This window comes from Myodes glareolus, chromosome 3, assembly GCF_982192425.1.
Source record: "Myodes glareolus chromosome 3, mMyoGla1.1, whole genome shotgun sequence".
Taxonomy (NCBI): Eukaryota; Metazoa; Chordata; class Mammalia; order Rodentia; family Cricetidae; genus Myodes; species Myodes glareolus.
The window spans coordinates 9,110,345-9,136,155 of record NC_142028.1 but is presented as its reverse complement, the minus strand read 5'-3'; the positions used below and the strand labels follow the sequence as shown (position 1 = coordinate 9,136,155).

The 25,811-nt window shown below is 44.6% G+C and overlaps 1 long non-coding RNA gene across 2 annotated transcripts in view; it reads left to right on the top strand.

Annotated features, from left to right (window-relative positions):
• Positions 1 to 25,811, top strand: part of LOC146895353 (uncharacterized) — a 44,819-nt gene that overhangs the window by 6,999 nt on the left and 12,009 nt on the right. Inside the window, exons 2-4 of one of the 2 annotated variants that reach the window (XR_015001070.2) lie at positions 2,552 to 2,734; positions 4,673 to 4,770; positions 23,282 to 23,446. This is a non-coding gene — a long non-coding RNA (uncharacterized LOC146895353). Of the gene's footprint in view, positions 1 to 2,551; positions 2,735 to 4,672; positions 4,771 to 23,281; positions 23,447 to 25,811 lie in introns of those variants that run through there. The other variant, XR_015737397.1, reaches the window with a different exon arrangement.

The window sequence follows — 25,811 nt, the reverse complement described above, 5'->3', positions numbered from 1 at the left end:
GAGAGAGAGAGAGAGAGAGAGAGAGAGAGAGAGAGAGAGAGAGAGGCAGAGGCCATGAAGGCCAAGATAACCTAGAACTGGAGTTCCAGGCAATTCTGAACCATCTGACGTGGGTCATAGGAACTGAAAACAACCCCTTTGGAAGAGCATTCTGCACTCTAAACCATTGAGCAATCTCTAGCTCCGTCATTTTATGTAGTTTCATGCTTTACATTTGATAGGGTAAATCACTGGAAAAGTTCCCATAACTGAAGGCCTCTATCTGTGTACTATACTGAAATAGCTCTGTATTTGTTCTGTACCTGAACATTCCCATACGTGCACATTTCAAATACAATTAATTTTTCTAAAAAGTAGAGAAAACATTTGTAGCAAATATAAATAGATATAAAACAAAGTGGCCAACAAAAGAATGAACAAGCTAAAACAGTATTAACAGATGAAAAACCTAGCCTTTCAGGCAAGCACGGCCCAGCTCTTATATTAAAAGCGGTTTTGGAATCATGTCTGTGTGAGCCCCTAGAGACAGGGAACTATGTCTGTGTAGAGAAGGAACAAAATATGTTATAGATTGAATGCTCCAGCCCGAACTTCCTCCTTGGGTATGGCTAACCCACAGAAATCCACAGACCACGGTCTCCTCCCCTGGAAAAGGCTTTGCTAACTGCTCCATGTGCATCAAATGAGAAAATACTCTAGAAATGGCCTGCATAAACCTGAATGTAATGGCACACACTTAATTCCAGCATGCTGGGAGACAGAGGCTGGGAGACAGAGGCAGGTGGATCACTGTGAGTTTGAGGCCATCCTGGTCTACACAGGGAGTTTTAGGCTAATCAACAACTCAGTGAGACTGTCTAAATTACAAAAAACAAAAAAACTTGCTGTAATAACTATAAAGGACAAATATATGCAAAGATGCAAAGTAATGGTAGAGAAACATGTTTAATTAGAACAATGGAGGGTCGAAAAGATAAAGAAAATGATAAGATAATGGAATTAAAGAAAGTAGAGCACTTGAAATTAATTTTGAAGTCATTTTGGTTTGTAGACAGACAGGTTTATATTTCAGTATTTTAGAAACAGCGTGAAAAAGTAGTTCACGAGAGGTTTCCTCACAGAGCTCATCCAGTACATTCCCCTGAGCAAAATGAGTTCTTGTTTTTTCCTGCATTAAGAGGGGAATTTGCTGAAAGTATTCCATCCTTTTCCACAAAAGCCCTGCCCCAGTGTGACCACCAAGGCAAGAAGTGTGATCTCTCCAAGTGTGACCATCACGGCAAGCAGGTGTGATCACTCTGAGTGTGACCATCAAAGCAAGAGGTGTGATCTCTCAGAGTATGACCACCAGGGCTAGCAGGTGTGATCACTCCGAGGGTGACCATCAAGGCAAGTGGGTGTGATTTCTCAGATGCTGACTTTGAACTGTTACTTGACATTTCTCCTTTGTGAATTTCTAAATTAAAAGTCCGTTTGCTGTACTGGGATCACCTACCATGCCTACCACCAGTTGAGAGTTATTGTGGTTTATTTTGCTTGGAAATATGAGAAACTTTAGTGACATGAAATGATTTTGCCCCTCATATCTAAATCTACATTCTGAGTTATTGTGGTATATTGTCAAACTTCCCAGCGGTCTGGTTCCGTCTAGAAAAAGCATCCTTTCTCACAGTTACAAGGTGGACATGGTCGGTTAAGCAGGGAGGAAGATATTAAACCAAAGTTGAAATTTTCTTTACTGAGTTGAAAAGGGGCTGCCTGACTGTCCCATTCCAGGAGAGACACCTGGAGCTCGGTGATCGGGCAGAGTTCATTAACAAACCAGTAGAGGCATGGAGCGGGCTGTCTGGATTATGAAAGGGCTGGCTCTTCCTGTCTCCGTGCTTCATGGACCAGCCCTACTCCACAGCTCTGTGCCATGTGGACCACATTTGTTGCCATGGGCAGCCAGATGTCCGCTATTGCAAGCCCATCCAGCCATGTGGCCCATCCTCACCCACCACTTTGTTTCTGTTGCTCTTTCAACCAGATTTTGTGGCTAATGATATAAACACTTGTGACAAGGGAGGCGGAGGCGGGCCACTGTGCTTTTCCCTGTGGGCATCTCAAGAAAGGCTAATGTGTCTTTCTAAGTTTTCGATCCCTACTGAAGATTTACATGTTTAGAGCAGGCCTGGGAGAGGAAGGCAGATGTACAGAAGGAATGGATTCTGGAGATATGAAACACAGGCCTGGTGTTGGCCGATACTGAGTCCGCGGCTCTTCTGTTAGGGTTTCATGCATCTCTCACCTATCTGGCAGTCAGTCACACTGCCCGCAGTTACATGCTCATGGACTCAATACACTTCTCATTTTCCAGCATGCACTCCAATCTGTGCTCCTCCCCTTTACAGACCAGGGCTCCCTGTTAAGAAAAATCAATTACTTCCCTTGTATCCTAACTCTGCGATGCATGTATTGGACAGTACCTAACCACATAAACACACTAGACCGGAGGATAAGTCCCCCAATGAATGGTTAACTGACCACAGCATCTTCTGTCGCTTCATAGGAGACTGAGAAGGATGTAAAAGACAGAATAAAAGAGATTGGTCCAACCAACCTGGGAAGCAGAGGAAACAGACTGGCCATGAGCAACATCGTATCATCTCACAGGGCCGTAGAGAAAGAGCGTGGTGCTTATACTACACGTGCATCATCTGTTTCTAACCATGGATGTGTGATAGCCATACAGGTACTGCTAACTAGGTGTCGATAACTTCAGCTGAAGGGAGCCAGTCAGTACTGCAGTTCTCATGGGCTCATCCAAGTGACCATAATTCTCTGGAAGCTTCTGAGGCTGGATGTTCTACATAGTCTCAGCCTCTTATCCCTAGTATAAGATGTGCAGCCGTTGTTGCTGACTATTGGCTAATCCACAAAGCTTTCGCTAGATAATGCTGGCCTTGTCACATGATGATGTAAATTTCTCAAGAGCAAGTTCCAGGTGCAAGCGACTTTGAGTATGTTATTTAACTGTCTCATTGGCCTGGGCCAGGCCCAAGGCCAGCTCAAGATCAACATGGGCAGGTTGATTCAAGTCTTGATAAGGACATGTGACTCACAAACCTGTATTATAACAACTTCCAGTAGCCGCTGTGTTGCGTGGTAGTGCATGGACTGTTGGTTGCATTTACTTCTCCTGCAAAGAATTAGCATTTGTAACGATTAAAGTTTTAGTTATAAACTTATTCTGTAGATAGCTTCTTCAAGCTATGTTCCCATAAATGCTTCTGAATGTTTAATGTTACTAGCCATAAGTTTGTGCGGGGTCTCTGCAAATGTTGCAACTGGCTGAGAAATGAGCTGCAAGAAGCAAGAAGGAACCCTGGCTCTGTGTGACTCCGTTGGCCTTGCTGGTTCAGACTTCTAGATTTAAGCCAACTGCCCATTCTCCAAGCATATACTGAGATGATAAATAGAAGTAAAAATTTGGGTCCTTGGCCTTTTAAATATCCACCGTGGTCTTCTAATTGCTTATTGTTAAATTACGGTACTTTATCATCTAATCTAAGTACCAACAGTGTATTTTGGCACTGTTTGCATTTTTGCTTAGCAACCAGTCAAGTGTGGGTTGACATCCAAACAAGGACTAGGGACCAGCAGGCCCACAAACTGCATAACTGAAGGGAGTAAACAATCTTGCAGAAACAGCTTCTAATGACTTTTATTTCGCGCCACGGCAGGGCAGAGGCCTGGGCACAAAATGAACTCCTGCAAACTAGGTACTCTTTCACGTCTCACATTGAAACCTGGCCTTTCGACAACTGTGAAATTTCCTCATTTGCCAAGACTTTGGTGGCCTGAGAGGACAGAGAACCAAGGTTTGCTTAGAGTGTGATGCCCTAGGTGCTCCCACGGTGTTGCCTAGTGACTCCACCAGGAAACACACAGACTGTAAACTTCTATGTATGTAAAGTATGGATCTTTCTCCAAAGCTTCTATGTTTTATAAACAGAGCTCTGCTCTATCAGCCATAGTTTGTATTTGATTTCTGTCTCCCTCCTTTCTTCCCTTGGCAAGTATCACACACTGTCGGCTCAATCTTAGAGGCTCTGAGTGTTCAGCTCCATATGCACCCAGGATTGTTCCTAAACCAACTGATTAGCTGGGCCAGATGTTGTTATGCTTAAAATGTAATCTCAGAGAACATCTGAGGGGCTGGAGGAGTGACTCATCTTTTCAGATTGGTGATACGTGCCTGTATTACCAATTTTGAGGCAATGGTCACTGGTAGATCTCTGGAGCTCTCTGGAGGGCCTGCCTAGCTTGCTACACAATTATTGGCCAATTTAGAGACCCTATCCTTAAAAAACAAAAACACATAAAACAAAAATCCCAGGATGGATAGAGCCTGTGGAATCATACCTAAATTTGACATTTGGCTTCCATAATGTCCACACATGCTCCACATGAACACACATACACATACACACACACACACACACAAAGTTATCTTAGTGTGAATCAACAAACAGTTCAGTGAGCATGTATCTTATCACTAGGAAGGAAAGAGTAGGTTTAATGTAGAAAATAAATGTGCAGTATTGTGGGGAGCACAGGCTGTGATTATTAAAGTAGCCCAGAGTTGTCACCCTCTCATTTCTCGTCCTCTTCTTCAAATTTGTTCCAGATGCTATTTTCTGGATCGCCTAGCCAAAACAAAAGCAAGGTAACATGATCAGATGTGCCATCAGGAGTTTGATGGGAGGACACAGGGATAATCTGGAGGTAAGTTTTGAGACTGGCAACACCACTGTGTCGTGGCCAGTCACGGTGAGGTCACAGCATCCTCCTTGGTGCCAGCTTCCCCTGGTGATGTACAGGGCTCTTAGATCTGGCACCCACTTTTCCAAACATTGCCTATTTCATCACTGGTAATCACTGGACATTGTAGACACCCTCACTTCTTTAAGGTCGGGGGACTTTATGTCAGTTTGTCAGTGCATCTTGATGTATTGTGACAAGTGGACCATTAAATGGACAGGCCTCAGTTTTAAACACAATAGATGGCTAGAGAATATTTCGGCTGTGCATTTCCTTATGCTTTTTCCAAGACTCTTCCATATGTTGGCAGTTGCTCATGTCAAGTGAGTGAGCGCTGAGGAGGAGGCATGGACTTAGACCGAAGCTGGAGTTGTAACACACAACTCTTTTGAATGATGCTGCCTTCTGGCTTAATTATAATATGCGATGAACAGACACAAACCTATCTGTTTGTGATCACTTTGTTTTGCATTGAAGGAGAAACAGGTACATGGAAGTGACTTGCCTGAAAGAGTAACCCTGAAAGATAAGTGTTTTATTTTTTAAAGGAGCGACTCACATCAGAGAAATGGATTATTTTCTCACCGTCATCCAGAGTGTATTTGTTGGAGTTCTCTCGAGGAAAAGAATGGGTAAAATGGCTCTATGGAAAGGGAATTCATTATACTGGCTTACAGGATATGGTCCTGGAAGCCCAACAATGGTGGTCTTACACTGTACATACAGTCCTGGAGCCTGGTTGTCTCAGTCCAGGCGGCTGAATGTCCCAGTCTGCCATGGAACATTCTTAAGTAGCTGTTGGTTTTCAGTTTGCTTTTGATATCTAACCATGGTGGTTCTCATACCAGCAAAAAAGGTAGCAACCACGGGGCACGTGGTCTTGCCGGCAAGAGTGAAGGCAGGCAGGCAAACAGGAAAGCTTCCGCCTCCCATCTCCCTTCTATCTGGTTTGCCATTAGAAGATACTGCCTGGGTGTAAGGTGGGTCTTCCACTTTTCTGATCTAATTAAGAAAGTCTCTCACAGAAGTGTCCAGTAGCTTGCCTTTTAGTTGATTCAAGTTGACAACCAAGATTAAACATCACAGCAAGTCAGAAGTTGATCTTATGCCGTTTTTCCATTGCCCAATTTTATAAGTTTCTGAGATAGCACTTCCAGCACAGGCTGTCTGGGGTACCCCAAAACCTTTTGGTCTTTTTGCTGGCTGTCCTTGGACCACACGCACCAACCTGAAGCTTCTCAGGCATGAACTGCTGGAACCTTCCGAGTTGAATCTCCCTTCCCACCCTGTTTCTTTTCTACCATCTGAGGCCTCCTTGACTCATTTCTTAATCCAGTGTGTGTTAGGGTTTCTATTGCTGTGAGAAAGCGACATGACCAAAAGGTTCTTTGGGAGGAAAGGCTTTGTTTCAGCACACAACTTTCAGGTCACAGTCTATCAGTGAATGAAGTCAGGTCAGGAACCTGGCTGGATGTAGGAACTTACACAAAGTCTATGGAAGAACACTGCTCACTGGCTTGGTTCCATAGCTTGCACAGTCTGCTGTTGTATATATGCCAGGACTACCTGCCCAGGAATGACACCACCCACGGTGGGCAAGGCCCTTCCACACCAATCATCAACCAAGAAAATGCCCAACAGTCTCGCCTAAAGGCCAATCTTATGGAGACATTTTCTCAATTGTGGTTCCCTTTTCTCAGATGACTTTAGCTTGTCTTGAAAAAAGTCTAACCAACACAGTTTCAATTCAAATAATGTAGAGTGTAAGGTTGTATTTTCATATTGTCTTGAAAAGGACTATATTAAATGTTCCTGGTACCCTCTGAACCATTTGCACTAGATCAAGAAACCTAAAGTCCTGAAGAAGCTACATAGAGCCTTGTATCACCTAGCAACAGGAAGGAGTTTTGAGAAATGGATCGTTGGTTGCTTTTCTTGCTGTGGGTGTTGCAGCATCAACAGACAAAACCTAGAGTTTTGTTCTGTATTTCTCTCACTGCTGTGACCAAGAAGCTTGAGGAAGGATGGGCTTATTTTGGCTCACAGTTTGAAGATACACTCAATCATGGTGGGGAAGGCTAGAGCTTGAGACCACTGCTCACAACGCATCCATGGTCAGGAAGCAGGGAGGGCAGGCCCTGGGGCTAGGTTATCAAAGCGCAAGAACTGCCTCCAAGTGATTCACTTCCTGCCACAATGTGCTACCTCCAAAGGGTTGTTCAATGTCCTCAAAATCACTACCTTCTGGAGACCGAGTGCTCAAACACACCAACCTATGGAGGTTTGTATTTTGCAGGCAAACCATAACAATCCGTGTGGCACCCTCCCTGGCTGTGGTCTCACCTTTTTTCCTTCCTTCCTTCCTTCCTTCCTTCCTTCCTTCCTTCCTTCCTTCCTTCCTTCTTTCCTTTCTTTCTTCCTTCCTTCCCGCCCTCCTTCTTTGTTCCCTCCCTCCCTCCCTCCTTCTTTGTTCCCTCCCTCCCTCCCTCCTTCTTTGTTCCCTCCCTCCCTCCCTCCCTCCCTCCCTCCCTCCCTCCCTCCCTCCTTTCTTTCTTTCTTTCTTTCTTTCTTTCTTTCTTTCTTGTTGTTATCAATCAAACCTAGGGACCTAGGCACACTAGACTAGCTCTCTGTTACTGAATTACACCCCTAGTCATGACTACATCTCCTAGTTTTGTTGTTTTAAGACAAGGTGTCTAGCATAGGCTAGCCTCAGACTCTACGTGTAGTCAAGGATGACTTTGAACTTCTGATCCTCTCCCTCTAATTCTGGAGTGGTGGGCTTACAGTCATGAACTCTCTCACCTGGGTACCAAACATGACTCTTGATTGCATCATGAGGCTATACCCAGGGCTGGGACTATGAAGGTAAATATGAGAGTAAAGTTGTTCCCCAAATATTCTTCTTAGTAAGCATAAGGGCTTGTGTGTGTCTCTGTGTGTGTGTGTCTACACGTATATCTCATTGCTTCTACTGTGAAAACTTTAACTTTAGATCAGACCATCAGAAGATGAGAGAGATCCAATTCTAACTTTTTCCTCTTTTATTCACAGAACTGAAATAAAATTAGTGTTGCAAACCAAAGCTTTATTTTAGGAATGGCTTCTTTACATCCTATGTGAAATAGATTAAACAGAACGATCAGAAAGCTCTCCTTTGAGGTCAATACTAGGTTTGCCCAGTGGTCAGCTTCGCAAGCTATCTCACTCTTGTTTTAATGGGCACATAAAGATCATTACATTAAAATTAATTCTCACCGGGGTGTCCAATATCCTACCCCCAGTTGAGATTTTAGGAAAGTACGGTATTCAGAGGTTGAGAGGAAACCCAAAGAAATCATTATATCTGGTTAGAGTTAAGAGATTTGCGCGCAGGAAAAGTAATTGAAGGGTAGATGTTTTGCATAATGAAACGGATGAGAAACTGCGCAAGCTGCTCTATTAATGAGCCTCCTGTAAAGCCAAGGAGCTATGGAAGCGGGGAGTGAATGCAGGAAGACAAATCTCTGATCTCAACTTTTAACAACCAACTTTAATCACACCGTTCGACGCGCTGAGTTCTTAGGGCCCCGGGACGGTGAGGGCAATCTGGAAGAATCAAAGAAGCCACTGTCAGATGAATTGTAAAGTAACCAACTTGGAGTTAGGATCAGGAAAACTTAGTTGTACTTTGGGTTCTAGGAAAATCCCACATGTATGAAGGCTGCAGCAGGATTATCTGCTAGATGTTCCTTAATTCTATATTTAAGAGGTAAAATCATGTTGTTTTAAGCATGGGTCAGAGTTCAGGGGGCACCTGCTGGCATTTCTAGATTGTGTCCCCCGTGTCTCCCTTGGAGCAGGAACACATGGGTGGTGGTGGAAATAGAGAGGTTATTAAAACTGTGGAAGCGGGTGTGAGAGCTGGGAACTGTTAGAAGTTCTAATGTTTGCAACCATGGCTCATGACTTTTTATGGGCCATCTTCATGGTAGCTACCTGATTCCACATCGTTAGATCACAGACTTGTCTTGAGCTTGTTCTATTTTCTTTCATGGGGCTTGCAGTGCTGGTTTGTGTGAAGGGCCAAGGCTGGAAGGATTGCCAGGAGTTTAAGGATAACTTGGGCTGCATAGTAAGTTTTAGGACAGTCTGAGATGTAATGTTGAGACTGTAAACTGAAGTACATAAATCCCAACAAATACACCCCACAAACCCACCAAAGTACCAACAGTAGCAAAAACAAAAACCTGCAGAGGGCAGTTATTTCTGGAAAGGTCTATCCTGTATTGAGATGAAGCAAAAGTGTGGTGATGTTTGCCTTTAATCCCAGCACTCAGGAAGTAGAGGCAGAAAGATCTCTATGAGTTGGAGTCCAACATGATCTGTGTAGCAAGTTCCAGGACAGCATAGGGAATCTCTGTCTAACCCTCTCCTTAAAAAGAAAATAAATTAATGAATATTAGATAATACCAGAGGCTTTTACATATGCAACACAAGAAATAGACTAGTGCATAGTCACCCTTAAAGTTTGCTTGAATCATTCCCTGTCCAACAAATATTTCAGCAATAACATCTTCAGGTGTTTAAGGACGGAAAACCGTCCATACTTCTGTGTTCTTGATAGGTGTATGGTGTACTTTTATCTGGCTTTCTCAAGATCTATTGCCCAGTTCTATAAACTTCCTGGAGAGATTTCCAGCTGCCTGCTTCAGTCCCACTATTGTGTGCTGTCTTCTAGGACGACAGAGTCTGCTAATGTAAGCTGAACTGCAGACTCAGCAGCTTGGGACTCAGGCATGGAGCCTGGGAACATTGCTTTGGAGCAGTGTTATTCTCTTGCTTATTCTCTGAGAAGCTAAGAACCGACGATAGAGCTTGTGGTTCTCAGCCCTGGCCATACCACTAGCATCCCCCAGGAGAACTATTCACATAGGGCAGGCACAGCCTGGGGAGAGGTGATGTGGGATTTCCCTCTATATGTTATGGATATCTTTTATTGCTATTGGTTCATAAAGAAGCTGCTTCAGCCTTTAGCAGTGCAGAATATAGCCAGGCTGGAAGAGATATGTAGAGAGAGTAGGTGGGGTCAGAGAGATGCATTGTAGCTGCCGAAGGAGACGGACGACAGATCCTTACCAGTAAGCCCCAGTCTTGTGCCGATGCACAGATTAATAGAAATGGGTTAGTTTAAGATGTAAGAGTTAGTTAATAAGAACCCTGAGCTAATAGGCCAAGCAGAGTTGTTATTAATACAGTTTCTGTGTGATTATTTGGGTCTGAGCAGTTGGGGAAACAAGCAAGCAGTCTCGGCCTACAGTGGGGTCCCGTGCCTGATGAAGTCAGACATTGTGAAATGAGGGTTCCTCTGGGTTCTCAAAGGATGATAGCTCTTGAAGGACACATATGATCCTGAATTTATATTTTAAATATTAGCAAGTGTGTCTGATTTCCTTTTGTGTGAAAAATGAGAAGTAAACCCTCAGTTGGAGACATTTCTCTCTCACAGTGGTTTTCAAAGGATTCTTGAAGCCCAAACAAGAGCTGAAGAGATGACTTCCCTTCAGGTTGCAGAGGACCTTGGTTTGGGTCCCAAGACCCAAAATGACGGAGCCAGAGACAGCACAAAGCTTTTGTCCCATTTTCCGCTGTCTGCCCAGCACTTGCTCTGGAGACTGCTTGCTTGATTCCCCAACTGCTCAGACCCGAATAATCACACAGAAACTGTATTAATAACAACTTTGCTTGGCCTATTAGCTCAGGGTTCTTAGATGCTTAAAAATACTTGGTGAATTGATAAATTTGTTTTCACTTTGGCTTTGAATGTATAATATGAAATTCATCTGTAATGGATAAGTTAAGAAGGACAATAGAAAGAGGATACACTTGACAAAATTTCAACAAACCCGCCTTTCTCTGTGACCTGGCAGAATTTGGTAAACGCTGCGTTTTTAGGCAAATTCTGGTTTGGGCAATGAGTCTCTCATTGTGATTTACATCTTCTGCCCTTCAGGTTGTGCATAGGGAGACAATTCTCCCACACACAGATGGGTAAGGTGATGTGACAGTCACGAGCCCTGCTGGTGTCTAAGAGGAGGGTGTCAGAACCGAAGAATGGCACAGATAGAACCAGGAGTGAACCTATAACGTATGCTGGGATGGGTTTCAAAGAATAAAATTTAAATCTATATTTATAATTTCTGCTTACAGTATAATAATAAAAAATCTAGTAGGTTCTTCCATTTAGCTTTGGGAGATTACAACATAACCATAAGTTTTACTTTGATTTTAGGTCAAATGGCTTCCCTCATTTGTGCCAATCTAGACCAAGCTCAGCCCTGCATTTTGTTACCTCTGCATTAAGCATAGAACTTAATGAACAAATGGATACATAATGTGTCCAGGAAGTTTTGCTTCTTTTAGTCGCGAGATCAACAAAGCATTATGTCTATTTAAGGTAAAATCAGGGGTCAGCACCAATCTGATGGCTCAGCCATATTCTTCTCTTGATATTCACCTCTCGCAAGAAATCCTGAGTTGATCCACAGGTCCAATAGCATCTTCTCAAGCCTAGGAAACTGATTGATCTACATAAATTTTAAACTTATGACATTTCTTCTCAATGTCTTATCTAAATGAATACATGCAACATATTTATTATAATTTTTCTGTTTTATTTATAGAAGAGAGAGAAAAAGAGAAAAACATCTATTGTGTCTATTAGAAATTAAGTTTCTACTCTTTTTCTTTTTGATTTCTGCCAAGCTCCCTATAGGATTAATTAGTTAATAATAGATATTTTGGAATCTTTTCTGAATTTTATTCTGTCACTATGTAAGTAAATCTATTACCTGCCTTCACGAATTGGTATTTTAAAACAGTCCTTCAATGGTTTGACATTTTTGGAGTCTCATGCTATCAAATCACTATTAACTCGAGACAAAGGGCACTAATTTCTCATTGTGCAGAATATAAATATGCCTCCTGAATAGGACTTTATTTTTGAACCTTAAAAGACAGCAAACATTTTCCCTGGCATAACACCACCTGGGTCATGTGCAATGTCAACTAGATTCCATTTTTAGAGAGCTCATCTCCCCAGCCTGTAATTATCATACAAGCAAACCTGGACATGAAAACTCACGGAGTGCGAGTGTAGATGGATATGGGAAGCTGAGGTGAGACCTTGTGTTTGTGACAATATACAAATGTAGTTTTCATTAGATAATCATTTCAGTTAATCTTTGTTTCATACCCAGAGGGTCCTTATGAGAAATTCCAGGATCCCACTCCGGAACAGAGAGAGGATAGAGATGGGAGATGCCATCGGTGTGAATGCAGAGAAAGAGTAAAAGCACCATAATGTGTCTGAAAGTACAGTAGAGACTGTTTGTTTTTAAGCCATTGACTTTTAATTATGTGTGTCTGCCCATGTGGGCATATGCAGGGGCCTGTAGGTGCTCGAAGTGAGCATTGGATTGCCCCATAGCTGCAATAATAGGTGTTCATGACCCACGTCATGTGGGCGCTAGGAGAACTCAGGTCCTCTGCAAGAGCAGTGTGTGCTCTTAATTCCGAGCCATCTCTCCAGCCCAGGCTTATATCTTTAGGATGAAGAGAAACACCTTTTCTTCTGGTCAGGAGAGGTCCTGCATGGGAGACGAGCAATTCTAGTCAACTTAGAAGAGAGAAAGGGAGAGGGGAATCAAGAACTGGGCAGCTAAGCAGCCTACCAATATTTAGGAGTCTGACAAAGCATGCTGTGCCCTCCAGCAGCCACCCAACTCTCCTGCTTGTGTTCTCATACCTGTTCTTTAATCGGAAAGAAACAACACAAACGAGTGTTATCTTGCTGAGTGCTTACAGGGCGTGTTTTCCAGCCTGGACAGCCTTATTGAAAACACACATATTCAGATTGCATGACTCTAACTATGAACTCAACACCTGCCCATCATCCGAGTCACAGGAAAATTTGAAATATATGGACTATCTGATGATTTCCCAGGGCCACGGCATTTTTATCTTTTTATTCAAAGTGCTTGGTTGCGTCTCCCAGTATTCAAATAGGGGGCTATTTTAGTCTGTTAACAAAAGCATGTTGTCCCCTCCTCCCCCAGTTCTGTAAAATAGTTGACAATCATTTTTGTTTGGGCTGGTGGAAAGAACCCATTTGTCAGCATCCCACACTGTCTGTGGAAAGGTGAAGGGGAATAAATGGCTTATGCAGTTACTGGACCCCCGACAAGCTACCAACTGAGGGAGCCTGTACTCCATAGATAGTCTCTCCTGGACCACGGAGCTTGTTGAGACGTGAACCTGCTGTACTAAATCATACGGTCACCTCTGCGCCTGTTCAACAAGCACACTTGAAAAGGGTCACCTGAGCTTTACAGGGACCTGCAATTTGTGGGACCCAGAAAGAGATGAATTAGAAAAGTCCAGTCTCCCTGCTGTCGAGATCAAATCCATTGTCCAAATGGTGTTTTGTTAACTTCGTACATAGGCTCCTCTTTAACAACGAGGGGACACAGCTGTCCTTTAGATCCAGGAGTGAAAGAGCCAGGTCTGAATGGGAAATGTGGGCTCTGCTGAAAATGAAACATTTGCTTTGCTGAAGGACTCAGGGCTCAGCCCCGCCTGTGAAGCTTCTATCGGAGCACAAACAGGGAGGGGAGAAAGGGAGAAAGCTACAAGATTTGTTTGAAGTTTAGCATATGCACGTACACACACGCTTGTACACACACACACACACACACACAGGCCAACACGTGAGAAACATGAATTTAATTCATCTTTCTACATTATTTATCAGCCAAGACAAAAGAGGGACTTGTCCACTCTGAATCACCCCGATTTTTGTAATTCTCTAGACAATATAGTTGCTTCTGGCTTCCCCATCCAAGGAAGGATTGAGTGTTTATCCAGAGGCATAGCTTCCTGGTACAAAGGGATCTGCTTTCTAATAGATTGAGAATCGACATCTGATATTTCTGAAGTCCCACGGGGACCTAAACAAAGGGCAGGAACCACAAAGTGCTGCCCGGAGAAAGATTCTCTTTGTGTTCTGAGCAGTGACTCTTAACTCGGTCCCTGCCGGTCGGTAGCCTCGGTGTGAGTATGGGTTTTGTTCCCAGAGTGACTGAAAAGAGGAGAGATGGGAAAATAAAAGAGCAATTTCTTCAGGCAAAGTCAGCCTTCAGCTAAACTCATCATTTGGGCTGATAGAGAGGCTTCAGGACCGCTCCACTCCCTGCCCTCCCCTGTTTTTATTTCATTCTTGTTCTGATAAGATATTTTACTCACTAGAGCAAACCATCCTGGTGGTGGCTACTATCGGAGGCTAGTTTGGGGATGTGTTTTTATATGAAGTTACTGATATGTTACTATCAAAGGTAAAACATATTAGAACTCCACATAAAGAAATAATTAATTAAATAAATATGCGCCTGCTCGGCTGAGAAGTGACTCTTTCAGACATGGTTTTAAACCCTGCCTGTGTACTTGGGGTGCTTTTGTGAGGGCACAGGAATGAGTGAAGATTCACGAAGGAAGACTAGATATATGCGTCTTCCCTTCTCCGTCTGTTACCCAGCGAGAACCAGTAATGAGAGACGTTTTGGAAGAATTCTTATTTTACGAAAGCCTGTACCTCCTCCTTCACCATTTTTTTGCTATCATATTGCAGTCACCATTCTCCTTCTAATTTTTGTTATCTTTTCTAACACCATTTTCTCTCCAAACATTTGTTTTATGACAGAAGAAATTTTTTTCTGTTTACTTTATGACTTATTTTAAATGAAGTCAGGGGTACGCAGATAATATGCAGGATACAGATTTGGTGGCCATGTATGGATTTCCCTGTAAGCCGCCCCAACGGACTGCTGTACGGACAAAATCTAATCACTTAGCGTGTGTGGAAGAGCGGGCGTCAGAAGATTTCTCATATTTTGCAGACTGACTCAGGCTCCTCGTGTTTTATCCTCAGTAATGTATGCATTTTCCAGCTGGCAGAGGCGACAGTCGCTCCGCGGTTTGGGCATTTGTCACCCTGCATTCAGCCAAGCAGGAGAAGCCCCTGTGTCGCAGGCTCCTTGCACTGCGGGCGTAGCATCTGTGAAGGAGGGGCTGACAGCTGATGATCCAAATTGCAGAAACGATCCAGGACAAACTATGAATGTCTGGGCAGTGCCCAAAGATCTGAGCTGAAATGACTTTGTCCTTGGAGCCTCTCAGGTTTGGGGAACTCCTAGGGGCCACGGGCTTTCTCCTTCCACAAGGCTGCATAGGCTTCTCACCCCACAGCTTCTACCCAGCTACCCTTCTGGCTAGCCCAGTGCCAATTTCGCTTTCCTTGGACTGGAATGAAGAGGAAGTGGTTCAAGTTTTAGCTTACAAACCCTGGAGGCAATTGGAGCCTTCTTTGAAATGTAAAGCAGTCTTCTATCAAGCACTGCTTAGGGCTTCGTCCAGCTATCAAAGTGAAAGATGATTTTGATAGACCCTTACAAATCCCCGTAATCTATGGTAAGTAGCAGCTAGGACTCTGTGTCTGCGTGTGCACATAGCAGGAGAGGCAAGGGGATAATTTATCCAACTTCTAGGGTAATGAAGTGTTAACAAAAACCACACGGAGCTATTATGACAACCACAGGCCGCAGACTGCTAAGAGCGTAAACTCTCCAAAGACCTACCTAGTTTTAAGGAATCCTTCACGGTGCAGCTGACCTGGAGGCATTTGCTAAACACAAGGTGGTGCTGCTGAAGGAGTGAGATTCATTAGGCCTAATGAACAGTGCTGAACGTATTGTCTCTACCATCTAACCCACTGACATTGATGTATATGTACTTTAACTCATTCGTCCCAACTTTATTAGGTACATATGTCTACAGCAGACACGAATGAAACATTCTACAACTAGGCTCCAAGCCAAAAACTAATTTATTCTTTAATGTGGTAGTGATTACTTGGTGGTTCCTTGAGCAGAGATGACAGGTCTGAGCTAATGGAGTTGTACTGTAAGTTAATATAAATCATGACAGAGCAATTAATTACAGAGACCGCAGCAAATCCCTGTGTTAGTTTCCCCGTCACCAGAAGGATTTAATAATGTTCATTTTGCTAAGTTCCAGTGACATTTACAAGTCTGCAACCATTTTTAATCAAGTCAATATCACTGGCTGCTAAATTTCGTTGTGCTTTGCTTGCGAGTCCGGGAAAACACGGATGCCGCTCCCACCTTCTGTTCCGATGAATCCCATTGAATGCCCACACCCCCTCCGCCTTTGTAATTGGGATACAGGAAAAGTTCACACCTAGAGAACCCTGGCTTGTCAGCAGGCAAGCTAGCAGGTGGAGGAGGCCATCTTTGACGTAGGGATCTCATGGGGGTCATTGTATCTAATGGCCTTCATCAGTTTCCCTTAATTAGCCTTTAACCAACAACAGCAAACAAGACTTCATCCTTTCACATTTTTGTAGACCTTTGGAAATGTGGTGGTGTGCGGGGGTGGGGGTACTTCAGACCTGTTCATATTCCATCCCAGGCAACTTCTTATCTGTGTCGTCTTTGGATATTTAGAACTGAAATCCCTAAAAACAAAATAAGAGGAAATTAGTTGCTTAGTATACCATGGCAGTCTGAAAAGTTCTCAATCAGGAATTGATCTCACTATAGATTTTTGGGCTGAGATGACCCGCTGTGCCCGGATAGAGTGTAGCTAGATCAATAGCCAGCTCTTGTGTGTTTGTCTGTATGTTTGTTGTTCTTTCTACAAAATCTCTTTGTTTGAAGAGAGTTCAGCCCTACAGCCCTGTGCCTCATACCTCAGTGGCTTTCTGTGCCTCACTCTACATTGCTGGCACACGATGGACTATTTTTATTTGGTTGCTTTTGACAGGGTCTGTGATGATCCGGAATGTGTGAGGGAAGGATTCTTTCTGGAGAGAGCTCTGTACTGCACTCCCCTCTGTGTTACGTCCCTCCAATGCTCAGCCCTTGGCGCTTCCTGAGCGAGCATCTCTGGTTCTCATCTTTCTTCCCAGATTGTAAATGCCTTTGAGTCAGGGACCTTGCTTCATCTGCCTCTCTCTCTATCCCGTCGATACCTAGCAAGGGTGTTTTCACGTGATATTGTTCAATGAGTGTGCGGTGACAGAACCAACATATGCTACCCAGATGGGAGGGTAAGGAGAGTGTAAAACTCAAATTAGTTCATCAAAAATAGCTTGCAAGAGAATCGGCTGGCTAACCTGTAAGCCATGCGGACCTAGCGCTCGGAGTGAGGCACCAGCTTGACGGAGGGCGGCAGGAAGCCTGCACAGTGGCTCCTGGGGGGCCAACCTCTTGATCTCACATTTGTAGTTTGTGCTGAAGAACTGTGTAATCGAGCTACCAAAAAAAAAAAATCTCATTATGTGTTAAGTAAGTTGGTGATCTTGTATTGAGCCAAGTGTATTGTTATTCAGGGGCAAATGTGTCTGTGGACTGCAGACTGGATATCCTCATATTCCTCTATAGGGACTCTAGGTTAGTTTCATCCCCAGTCCTGGGCACTGCAGTGAGTGTGGAAATGTATTGGGGTGTGTGTGAGTGTGTGTGAATGTGTATGTGACGGTGTGTGTATGAGTGTGTATGCAGAGTGTGTGTGTTCATGCAGGTGTCTGGTGTCTTCCTTGACACTTTGCCTTACTGACTTGAGGTCATGGCTCCTAGTGTTGCAGAAGCTTGTCACTTCAGCTAGGCTGGCCAGCCAGGGAGCTCTTGGGTTTCGTCCACTCCGTATATGCAATTCTGGGGCTATAGGCACACACGGCTGTATCTGATTTTGTTCCTGCATACTGGAGATTTGAACTCTGGTCTTTATGCTTACAGAGCTAGTGCTCACACGCAGTCTTACACGGCACCACGCACACTGGCTCTGGGATCTGCTGTTCACAGAGCCTGTGACTCCAACCTGATGGTTCGCTCTATTTTATGTGCTCGTCCACCACCTCCTGACCCTGTTTGCCCTGCCTATGTGCTCCTCGTCTTCCTTATTCGAGGAAGACGTCACATTCCCCCTTGGAAACGAACACCAGCTTAACCGGTTCATTTTGTAAAAGAATTTAAGATATGAACGCACACCTAACGCACAATGCTTTTTGCTCTCTTCAGGAAGTGTTTGTGTGTTCTAGTGTCTTCACTGAGATGAAATCGTCATCTTTGCCGAATATATTTAGAAGATGTCTTGTCTTGGATAAAGATTCTACCCCCACTGGCATGTCTGTGCCTGTGTCCCTCCTCCCCCGGAAGCCACTCGCTAATCTTTCAGTTCCCATGGGTTTGTTATTTCTGACACATCACATAACAAAGTCGCACAATATATGGTCTTTTGTGTCAGAATTCCGTCACTGCTCTTGGCCCTTCATACTGTTCTGTGTTCTGTCGTGGATGGGCACTTTATTGCTTTCTGATGGCTGAATAAGTTCTCGTTGGGAGGCAGTACTGTGTCTCCTGCACCCAGTCTTCAGTTGATGGACAACGGGACTTGCTTATGTACGTGAGGGTTCACATTCCTGCACGTGCTTTAAATGGAGCGATCTTTTATATTATCTTGGGTGTATACCTCGAAGTAGGATTTCTGGATCAGACCGGAATTCTATGTTTAACATTTTGAGGGCCTGCCAAACTGCTTTCCAAAGTGGCAGTACCATTTCACAGTCCCACCTTGGATGTGATTTTTAAAAATTCAAACTTTGTTTAATGAAATTATCTTAGACTTTATATGATTTAGACTCCGAAACTAGGCACCTTGAAACTTCCCTGGGGGTAGCCAGGCTTCATTGTGTACCCCATATGGGTGTCACTACTTCCCTATATGACTGACTCTATAATTAGGGTGATGAGGTTGGGTTGCTAATTCCCACATAGTGGGAATGTCCTCCTTTGGAAGGTAGGCATCCACTCGTTCTCACGGCCACACCCACAGAACAGATTTGAAAGAATACACAGATTCCTAGGCAGGCCTTCAGGTGTGAATCTCCTTCCCATTCCATGAAGTGAGCTGTTCAGTGGCATTCTCTAGCAAGTGTATTAATAACATCCGTCCTTCTGCTGAGGATTTCCATCTCCCTGCAAGGCCATGTGAGGAGTCTCTGATGTACACTCTACACGTAGTTTGAATGGCATTTTATTTTTAAAATGCAATATCACTAGATTTGGCAAACACCATAGAAAAGCCAGTTGTGGGGACAATACCTGGCTTCTTCCCCTTTGATAGGTACATCGAATAGATCTACAAATTGAGTGCCTCAACAGATATGAGAGCTAGCAGCCTTCAGTACGTGGTTGGCTTGCTGTTGTTCTTATAGATGCTGCAGGGATCTATATTTTCTTCCTTCTTTCACAGTCTCGCCTTTTCTATGTAATGAACACACCCCACAGCAGTGGTCCTCAGCTCACCATCGTCTGCAGGACTGGAACTCAGGTCATGGGCTGAGAACACTACCGCATCCACGTTAAATCAAAAATTAAATATCCAAAGGCGGGACTGGCTTATGGAGCTGTCTTCATGGCTCTGTAGCTAGTTAGCCAGTCCCTCCTGTTTGTTATTTGTTTTTGTTTAATTAGATGATAATTTGGTCTGTCATGATTCCCCTCCCTGTCCTTGACCTGTGGCCTATTCCCTAGGGAGGAGCCAGATTGAGGGACATTTTTGTGAGCCTGTTTGTCTCAGTAGGGAACTAACATAGACAGGAAGAGTGGGCGCAAAAGATGTCTAAGAAGGGAGCAAAGTCTTTGATTATTGAGGATGAAGATCTCGGGGTTCTGCCAGAGTCTTTTTTATCAGAATGGTGCTAATGATAATGATTTAGAGATTTTTTTTTGTAGCTGATTTGTTTCTTTCCTCCCAGCCAATTGCATTCTGCTTCCCCTGCTCGGGGTAGTCTTTCCACGCTCCCTCCAATGTTTCTGCAATTAGGACATGTTTCTCCCTCCAATAATCCATGTACTACTGTGTTTTGAAAGTGTTGAGCTAGTGAATTACATCTTAATGGGAAAAAATTTCTCTTAATATAGGACCTATCAGGTCCATGAATAATTAATGCCAATTTGTAGCTCAGGGATATCTCAGAGGAATCAATATAGTAAATTAGCATTTCCCAACTCCAACACCAAAATCTTTTTAGGTATAATCAAACCTTAGAAAGGCCTGTATCTTTACCAAACAAAACCAGACAACAACACCACCCTCACAAGCAATAACATAGTTTTTACTGCATTTTGTATTTGCTGTATTAAAATAGAGCCCTTTTAGTAAGTGTTTTAAAAGATAGGAGCCTCATAGACAACCAATGTTTTGAAAGAGCCAAGAATTAAATTACTAAAAAGGTGCAACCCTTTTTTCATGGACGAGACTCTGGGCTAGCCGAGAGAAAAAAAAGGTGTAAAAATCAACAATATAAATGTTCTAGAACAAATCCTCTTGCTTCTGCCTTACCCTGTTCTTAAAGAGGTGGAGACAATTTTCTTTCTTTCTTTCTTTCTTTCTTTCTTTCTTTCTTTCTTTCTTTCTTTCTTTCCTCTCTCTCTCTCTTTCTCTCTCTCTCTCTCTCTCTCTCTCTCTCTCTCTCTCTCTCTGTTACTTATTTATTTTGAAAGAGGGTCTTATTATGTAGCCCTGGTTCATCTGGAATTCATTATCTAGACCAGGCTGGAGTGGGGATCACATGGTCCACCTGTCTCTGCCTCCTGAGTGCCGGGATTAAAGGTGTGCCTCACTATTCCACTGAGATGGTTGTTTGAAGCATATGTGTCCGTGTCAGAAGCCTGCCCAGGTTTGGGGTGTCTCTAACTTATCTTCAGGAGAGTCTTCCTTTGTGTCTCAAGTGCTGGCACAGCCGCACATGGCTCTATCTTTCTCTGTAAAATATCAGACAGGGATGTAGGTCCAATTGACATGTTCTGTTCCGACAAATCTAAATCTCCCATTTGCCCTGCTCCCTTTTCCTCAGCCCTAACCCTGCCGTCTCTGTCTAGCCCCTCCTTTTGAGCAATCTCATCCATCAGGAGAACTGTCAATTGGGTGCTTCTGAGGCCTGGGGCTTGTAGAAGATCCTCTGAGGACAGCATGCAACTGTCAGATGTAATTACCAAGTTCCCCAAGCCCTGGAGTTAGAGAGGAATTCTGTCCTGGGGTAGGTGGAGAAAACAAGAGGAGCCTGCAGTTCCTAGGAGTCAGATTTCTTATCTTATTGTCATCCTTCACTCTTGAAAAATCTGTGACATACCGTGGAGAGGTATACCGCGGAGAGGTGTAATATCGGGGGGGGTGTACCATGGAGAGGCGTACTGTGGGGAGGTGTACCATGGAGAGGTGTACTGTGGGGAGGTGTACTGTGGAGAGGTATACTGTGGAGGGGTGTACTGTGGAGACGTGTACCGTGGAGAGGTGTACTGTGGGGAGGTGTACTGTTGGGGGTGTACTGTGGAGACGTGTACTGTGGAGAGGTGTACTGTGGGGAGGTGTACTGTCGGGGGTGTACCATGGAGAGTTGTATTGTGGGGAGGTGTACCGTGGAGAGGTGTACCATGGAGAGGTGTACCATGGAGAGGTATACTGTGGAGGGGTGTACTGTGGAGAGGCGTACTGTGGAGAGGTGTACTGTGGAGAAGTGTACCGTGGGGAGGTGCACCGTGGGGAGTTGTACCGTGGGGAGGTGCACTGTGGGGAGGTGTACCGTGGAGAGGTGTACCATGGAGAGGTGTACCATGGAGAGGTATACTGTGGAGGGGTGTACTGTGGAGAGGTGTACTGTGGAGGGGTGTACCGTAGAGAGGTATATTGTAGAGAGGTGTACTGTGGAGAGGTGTACTGTGGAGAAGTGTACCGTGGGGAGGAGTACCATGGGGAAGTGTACCGTGGGGAGGTGTACCGTGGGGAGGTGTACCATGGAGAGGTGTACCATGGAGAGGTGTACCGTGGAGAGGTATACTGTGGAGGGATGTACTGTGGAGAGGTGTACCGTGGGGAGGTGTACCATGGAGAGGTGTACCATGGAGAGGTATACTGTGGAGGGATGTACTGTGGAGAGGTGTACCATGGAGAGGTGTACCATGGAGAGGTATACTGTGGAGGGATGTACTGTGGAGAGGTGTACTATGGAGGGGTGTACCGTGGAGAGGTGTATTGTCAAGAGGTGTACCGTGGAGAGGTGTACTGTGGAGGGGTGTACCGTGGAGAGGTGTATTGTCAAGAGGTGTACCGTGGAGAGGTGTACTGTGGAGGGGTGTACCGTGGAGAGGTGTATTGTAGAGAGGTGTACTGTGGAGAGGTGTACTGTGGAGAGGCCCAGGTGTACTGAGGTAGGGGTGAACCTTACAGTTGCCTGTCTGACTGTAAGAATCCTTCTGCCTTCCGTGCAGAAAAGCTTGAGAACAAATTGACCCACTCCCTCATTAGAGGAGCTATTGAAAATCCCTGGCTGGGGACAGTGGTTCACAAGCAAGCTATCAAAGGCTTTTCTGAGGTGGTGCTTAACTGTATCCTCAGAACAGAGTTGGCACTGGCTGCATAGAGAAGGGGTGAGAGCTATTCTCAGATGAGAGCAGGAAGTAGGAGCAGTGTCAAGGCAGGGACGGCACTCAGTCTGGGACTCTGGGCCTAACTGCTTGTTTCCTTCGCAAGTCTGAATTAAGATAGAAGCTGGAGAAACTCCCATGCTAGAAACAGATTTCTCTGCAGGCCTCAGAGTAAGCAATGGCCACCCAGAGCTTCAAATCCTGGGAGGCCTCGACTGCCTCTGCTGAAAAGAACAGAGCTTTGGTGTATCTCCTGTCGTTGGCTCAGAGGAGTCTCAGGTAGTCACTTGCCTTAGCTTAGCTCACACATTGTCATGGCTACTGTGAACATCCCTGCTGCTTTTCACTGCCAGCCTGTCCCAGGGACACACTCTTGCTTGTCTGTTTCCTAGTCTGTTGATAAGTGACAGAGTGATATCTTAAAACCAATAACGTGGTTCATCCCATTCCCTCCCCAGCAGACAGTTCTTTGGCTAGAACCAGTTGCTTTGGACTGTTCAAGCAGAATGCGTCAGAGTGATGCAGAAGCAATAAAAAATGGTTGGTGACCATTTGGGGACAGGAAACAGAAAGGTCAAGGCCCCACCGAGACCAAAATAGCACCATGTAATTTTTTATATACAAATCCTAAGACAATATCAACTGCACCCGATGACAGCAGGTGGGCCAGGGATTGTCTGAAAGGGTGGGAGGTGGAGTTGGGAGGATGATAGGCAGGGTTTGCAAAGAGTATGGGAGAGCTAACTTTGGGGGCGATACATATGTCTGTTATCTTGATTTTAGTGATATATGCATGCCAATTATGCCTGTGGAAGGCATAAATATCAGCAATGAAAATAACCAAGCACTAATTATCCCGTCTCAAAGCCATTTTTCTTCCCTCCTTGCTCCCTGGATTTTTACTCAGGGGATTTTGTCTTTCTTTTTGCTCACAGGATCCATCTTCTTCATGGGAACAGCTTCTGCTCTTTGGTGAGCACTTTCAGCTGAACTGGCAGCCCCAGTGCTTAACCTGTACCCCCTTCTGTGATGCTCAGGAAGACTTCTGGTGTAGGTACTGTCATTAGCTTCAGAGGAAACTGAGGCAGAGGCACAGGTCAGATACAAGGAGTAGGTGTAGAGTCAAAGTTCAGACCCCTATGCTGTCTGGTCTTTCTAGATAAGAACCAAACCCAAATGCGCTATGAATATACCTCAGGCTCTGGCTGCTGTAGCCCTGGAGCTGGTCCTCATGCTGTCGGTTTGCCAGCTAGACCACTGCTTCCTTTTGAAGCATCAGTTCCCCACAGCACAGACTTTCTGCCTGTGTGTTTAGATTCTGTTGACCTGATTGACCTTGTGGACTTTGGGACTATGGCTTAAGGACTCCCACATGAGGTCATGTGACACCCTCTCTGCTTAAACTCTCCACAGCTGTCAGAGTCTTCCAGTAGATGAACTCTTTGGACCAGAAAGGGGTGGCTCCACCTTCTCCTAGGACACACATCAAAGGCTTCTCAGGAAATCAGGTGACAAGGTAGACAGACGACAAAATGAAGGGGCCAGAAAGGAGACTGGCAGAAATTCAGGTGGCGTCTAGGCCCAGACCGAATGGCAAAGCTAACCTTAGCCCCAAGGTCTGGAGAGCAGTAAGGCTGTCCCAAGTCCCGGCTGTGTGCTGGGTGAGCAGAACTGACAGGAAGACAGCACAGGGTTGAAAGAGGATTTACTGAAAAGCTCTTGAAATGTCCTTCAAGAGGCAAGCTGTCCGGCGAAGCACTGAGGAACTGACAGCCTGTGGCCCCGGGCCAGCTTCTCTAGGGTTGACAGGAACTGCCAGGAGCCCCTGAAAAGCAGGGCTTACAGTCTTGTCACAATTCTCTCTCTCTCTCTCTCTCTCTCTCTCCTCTCCTCTCCTCTCCTCTCCTCTCCTAAAAGATAAAAAGAACATTGGCAATCAAAACTATATGAAGGCGTTTTCTCAGGCTGTGAATGGCCCTTCTTTTCAGATACAGAGAGAAATGTAACTTTCCTTCTCTTCCAGACTTCCAGCTATTTCCTGTCCTTGTGAACAAATGTCTCAGGAAAATTGAATAGTATGCTTCACCTTTCCACGGCAGCATGCATGTACTCATCCATCCTTCCTTGCACGCATGCATACATGCACCCTCCCATTCACTCGTCCATCCTTCCATGCAGGCATGCATGAACACATTCATCCTTCTATGCATGCATGCATGTGTGCATGTACCCCTATATCCTTCTACACACACATGCACGCACTTATCCATCCTTCCATGCACACATGCATGCATGCACTCATCCATCCTTCCATGTATGCATGTATGTATGCACCCATTGATCCTTCCATGCATGCGTGCACGCATACATGAACACATCCATCCAGATGCCAACTGAGCACATGATAAATTTCACAACCCACTTCAGTAGTGGAATATCTCAAGAACTATTATCACCTATTACCTGACTGAATCTACAGCTGAAGAAAGGAGAGGGTTCAATAAGGCTGATGGTAAGCTCACGAACTGAAGAAAGGCCACTTCAAAGCAGGAGTTGGTGGTTGAAGAGAAAAGAGGAAGGGGAAATGGATGCGGTGCCCACATAAGCTTCTCAAAGCAGCTAGTAGAGTCAACTGGAACACCACCCTCTTTTTCTTGTAACTGGAGAGTCTTGATTGCTGGAGTTTGGAGACTAGAACGTCTTGAATTTTGCCAGGTTTGTTTTCTGGAAGCTCTCTCTGTGTATCTACTTAGAGAAAACACACAGAACAATATGATTTAAGCAGAAAGAAAACTCAACAGGTTTTCAAAGATAGCTTTAAAGTGGTTGCCTGAGAGTAGTCAACACGAGGGACTTGTGATCCAAGGAACTTGAGTGTCTTCCAGAAGAGTGACGGAGGGCGAATGGGAGATCAGCAGCCTTGGGAAAATGGGTGCGCTCCTTCATTGAGTTATTTTCTTGGATCGGCTCATCCCCATTTGTACCAGGTGTTGAAGGGTAGATAATTTTAGATTTTGAGGATTCAGACCAGCAAAGCACATTTAGCTTGTGGGTGCTGGACCTATATGCTGATTTGTTACATACCACATGGTTCACGTGGCCTTGTTGTCAAGGTCAGGGCACATTTCTAAGCTGTTTTCCTTCAGAATAAGCTGTTTTCCTTCAGAATAAGCTGCTCCCTTGGTTTTCAGTAAAACAGTGGTTATGAAAGCAGAGCCTGGCAGCAGGACACTTTCCTGCTGAGTGTTTGTGAGGCGTCCAGGAGATCTGGTGACAATGGGTGAGTGACAGCTATGGCTTGATGGATATAGAATGAAAGACTGCTATGTGTGTGTCCAAAACAATATTTACATTAGCAAATGAGCTGTTTGTATGGAAATTATTATTGTTCCCTGAAATAAAATTTACCTTTTTTGTTGGGAAATATGTGTCTATATCGGTTACTTTGATGTTGCTGTGATAAGA